This window comes from Ischnura elegans, chromosome 2 (assembly GCF_921293095.1).
Source record: "Ischnura elegans chromosome 2, ioIscEleg1.1, whole genome shotgun sequence".
Lineage (NCBI taxonomy): Eukaryota > Metazoa > Arthropoda > Insecta > Odonata > Coenagrionidae > Ischnura > Ischnura elegans.
The window spans coordinates 147,620,513-147,625,554 of NC_060247.1; the positions used below are offsets into that span (position 1 = coordinate 147,620,513).

Genomic DNA, 5,042 nt, shown 5'->3' on the forward strand with positions numbered 1-5,042 from the left:
AAAATCTTTGCACAATACAACATGGAAACCTAGTCCCCAAAAACCTGTAAACAACTTAGCAATTCATATCCTGAGTCAATTTTTTGTTAACCTTTATGAAGCGTTCATTGCCAACACTCAAAATTTCAATGCCTGATCGAGACTTAAGCAGCTACAGTTCCACTTTATAAAGTGAGATCCTGGGTATGCCTTTGAAGTGAACTTTAGCTAAACTCTCACTTTACTGTAAAGAGACTTTGTAAAGTGAGGAATTTTAGTGTCTCTATGAATTGCACCCTTAAATGCTTTTTTACCCCAAAAACACTTTGTATGGCACTGCATAACATAATAAATAAAAATGTAAATGAAATACAAAGATTTCTTAAAAATCTAATGGCACAATTAAGTGGTCATGATTCTAATTGGTTACGCATCATTGTAATTCCAAATACATACAGCTACACCATTGATATGAAAACACTGACTATAAGATGGCCTGTAGGCAAAGATAAGGAATACCTTAGATGTACACCATGGCAATGTCAAAAATTTTACTTTTGCATATTTTCCTATCAAGGTTATTAATTTGGTTAAGAGCAAAGCTTCATTTCCATATCCATTGCCGCAGGAGAAATCTGCAGGTTGAACCACTTCAGCAACTTCAGTTTCAAGATACTGTCAGAGCAAACAAAAAATATATAAAAATATGTCACCCAATAAAAAGCAGGTACTCATAAAGATGAATGCGAAAGTACATTAGCAATCCCATCAAGTTGATTACATACCTCTAAGCTCCATGCCTTGGAATGTTAGAAATCCAATGGAATTTTTCAATATTCAATCCCATTCATCAGTTTAACTGCTCCATTATCCTGATCTAAGGTTTCACATTGTAGTTGGGTGATGAATGACATCAATTCAGATACTGTCAAGGTAAAAAAAAAGATAAATGACAATATGTTACCTGGTAAAAGAGAGATGGCCATAGATATGAATATCAAAGTACATAGTCAATTCCATCAAGTTCAACACGAGCCATTCCATATCAATGCAAAATAAAGTGTTTACCTCACCATTTTAGATTTTGTGGAAATTTGTTACGATGATTGCAAGTGCTGGAGCAATTATTACCAAATTTTCAATTTTTTATCTGAAGCAGTTACAGAAATATGGCTAAGTAATATTTTCATAAACTGACAAAAAAGGGAGAACAAATATTTTTCATCACTCTTTGTGCTGTCTTAATTGAGCTGCAGAGATGGGAAAGGTGTCATATACCAACATTTTGTACACTATTTCCAGTGAGATACAAGTATTAGATAGAAAGTTTTGCAGAAGGGTTATGCAACATTCTTTCAAGTTCTCTGCTGTATTTATCCATCTGAAGATGGCATGTATAGCAGGCATTCCAGTCTGCTTCTTCAGGCTGGAAGTCAAGGTTCAAATGAAAAAAAATGTCAACTGAATTAAAAAATCAGCTTGAGTTGACATAAATAAAATGGACAAGTGCCTATTCAGAAACACCTAAAGTGGGGGAACTTGAAAATTTGGAGAGTGAAATGTTTCAAATTTGATGACTCTTGACATTTAAAGAATATTCTTTTGACAGGTGGAACATCTAAATTAAGTCATAACTTAGGAGTTTGAGACATAATGCAAAAGAACCTCTGATGATAAAATAGATGCACATGACTAAGGGCCTATCTGAGGCTTTCTGAGTCCGTACTTCACAAGACTTAATCTACAACCAGATAATGAACGACTATCTTGTTTCTCTGTTGGTGAGACTTTTTCCTTACATTTTTATTGAAGATAAAATTAAGTACCACATGGCTAAGCTATTACATTATGTCATGATGATGATCAAATCTGTTGAGTGATTCATTTGTTAGCTTAATTATTAGCTGGACTGAGTGGCCACACCCCACTTGTGAATATTCAACTCAACAAATCATAAAATGAATGAGTGACAATGCCAAGCAAAATGTGGCATAGAAAATAACTTAAGTAATAACAAGCAATGCAGTGTAAAATAGCATTTCAACTGATCACCAATTGATTGAAACATACGTACATAATTCTGAATATTGCCCTTGAGAAACTGTTACACCTAAAACTTTGCAAGACTCCCTTGAAGTAAATTTAAATTTAACATGTTCCACTCTGACTGTAAAATTCAGTTCATTACTGTAACCTTACTCAGACTAGATCATTTAATGTGATCTGTAAAACTGGAATTAGCATAAAATAACCTGCAACATGGCCTCCATTAGGCAACCAGCTCTCTAGCTCCATTAGGACTGCCACAAGTATAGCTGAAACAACACCATTAATGTATGAGCCAGTTTTTCCAAACATAAGAATTCTTATTCCATAAAGAAACTTATATCAATTTTAAAATTTGGTAGATATTTAGTATCAGAACCAGCTATGGGTGTACCACTTTTGAACAATATTAAAATAACGATTTTTCAACAGTAAAGGGCACCCAACAGTTCAGAACCTCAATCATACAAATCCAATGTCTCACGATAGAAGAGGATAATGAATGAAACCATTGACTACACAGCGAAGAAAAAAAGTTCTACTAGAGAAAGACTCCAGTTCAGATCAAAGGGGATGTAATCGTAAAATTAAATTTCAAAGATCATTACCTATTCCATTGCGTTGAAATTTATCCAAAAATCACACCCCAACATGATAGAAATCCAAGAGCATTTTACAACAGATCTTGCCAATATTCACTTAACCATGTCCAGCATACAAAGCCAATGTCCCATGCTATACGCGACTGATGAATTATAGCATATATTTCACTGTGAAGAAAAAAAATAAGATAGGTTCCCATTCGAAGAGGTCATATTCATAGAATGTAATTAGAGTTCTTACCTATTTCATTGAGTTGATCTTTATCCAACATTCACACCTCAACGTGATAGAAATTGAAGAGCTTTTTTCAATAGAATACGCCAATTTTCACTTGACAAAATACACCATACACGTCCAATGTCTCATGCTATATGTGATTGATGAATAATAGCATATATTACACTATGAAGAAAAAAAGCAAATGGGATAAGGTGCACAATCAAAGAGGTTCTAGTCATAGAATTTAATTAAAATAATTACCTATTCCATAGAGTTGACCACGTCCAACATTCACACCTCAACATGATAGAAATTCAATTCAAGGGCACATCCTTCCTTACTCAAATATCGAACATCCATAATTATTTCCACTTATTTTCATGTTTTAATTGTCCAGATAACGAGATAACTGAGTAATACTGGTAATACCTCGAGCAAAACGAATGTTTCTGTCAACAAAAACATAGGCAGGTAAAGCAACTGCACAATGTTCGCATAGTACAGTGGCGTAGGTTACTTTTGCACAATATGCATTAATCTGTATAAAATATCGTTCATATGTATCCGCAGATAACATTACACAATATTAAAATATGTTTCTTCCGCTGCACTGCTCTTTATTTTGCCAATGAAAAGTAATTCACACTAAAAGGATTATGTTGGTAATAGCATGAAGGATATCGAATAGGATGCTGAACTTGATGAATTTTCACTAGCGCCCCAGGTCTTCACGCGGTGTCTTATCCACAACATTAGGTAAGCCGGCGGCCTATACTTCTTTCACGGCCTTGTTCCTATATATATAGCGAGCGAGCGGTTGTATTATTCGAGCCGCGAGAGATTCCTGGTCCCAAGCCGTCCGTCGTCCCATTGAGCGCGCAAATATGGAGATGAAAAGAGGTGGGTGGGTGTGGAGGGCGGAGCGTGAAGGGGAGCGGGAGCCGCACCCGGCCAGGGAGTGGACGAGGTGCAGAGGGAAGGAGCGTGGTCCGGAGTGGCCGGGACGTGGCTCGAATTCGTTGACCGACTCTCCGCTCTCTTCAATACTTTCATAACTTTCTGGGTTATCTAAGCCAAAATGAACCCATTCCGGGTGGTCATTCACTCAATGACATGCTTAGTACATCAAAATGAAGGTTGTTTGAATAGGTGAAGGTAGAGTTTGCCTCGGATTTAGCCACTAGGGTGAGTGTGAATAACACAGATTTTGGGTAGGGAAGGATTGCAGAGATCGCATGTATCTAAGCGCATCGGCTAGAAGTTTAAGTATTTAAACCGATATATAAGAGCCAACTGAATAGACCCAGTCATGCAGGCAATCACAATCGCACGAGGACACTCGTCCTAATCACGCGCCGTTGTGGGCTAGATACCACCATTTCGGCGGCCACAAAGCGCACATTGTGCTTCCCTGAAATGCAGTGGCAAAGGCAGTGGTGAGCCTCCCTCCCCAACCACTCCTCCGTCTTTCCACTCGGCCCTCCTGCCGGAGCCCTGCCTCTTCATCCCTTTAGACCCTTGGCCCGCCCCCGGGGCATTCAGCGGGGCGAAATCGGGTTCGAAATGCAATTTGAGAGAGCAGCAGCTCAGAGGCGCGCACTTCCGAGGCCTCAGGGGCGCGAACCTGCTCCTCACGCCCCCGTGGGCACTTTGTCTCACTCACTTCTCGCGAGGGAGACGCCGCGACCACAGGCTCGCTCTCTCTCTCGCTTCCACCGCTCGATGCACCGCCATGCACGCGCGCGCCGTCCTTCTCTTTATTTCCTCTTCGACCGCCAAAGCGGCCTCGCACCCCGACTCCCCTTGTGTGCACTGTCGAGTTAAGGCGGTCAAAGAGCGAACAAGGGATTCCTCCATCCGATGGGGTTCCATGATTTCTTTGGTGTGATTCCCGAGGGAAATGAAAATATTTACCTACGTGGTGGGGTCGGATCGTGGAAGAGGGATTAATTTCATTGTTTCAGGGGGCCATTCGGGGAAATGCCACATCTGGAGCCGCGGCAAGAAGATTTCCACGTTTTTTTGGCATCAAAATTCGAATGCTAGCTGCAAATACTGAAATTGGTACAATTTTTCCCATCATTTTAATTCTTTCATTATTCTTGTTTTTCGAAGGATCATATTATCCGTTGACCTATCACTACTAATATGGACCCTTTGGGGCACCTTTACCCAGATGACGTAACCCCACCCCC

At 39.5% G+C, this 5,042-nt stretch overlaps 1 long non-coding RNA gene across 1 annotated transcript; it reads right to left on the minus strand.

Annotated features, from left to right (window-relative positions):
- Positions 1 to 401: 401 nt before the first annotated feature.
- LOC124174185 lies at positions 402 to 815 on the minus strand. The gene is made up of 2 exons (XR_006868899.1): positions 765 to 815; positions 402 to 654 (listed from the first exon to the last, which is right to left on the minus strand). It is a non-coding gene; the product is annotated as an uncharacterized LOC124174185 (long non-coding RNA).
- Positions 816 to 5,042: the final 4,227 nt, after the last annotated feature.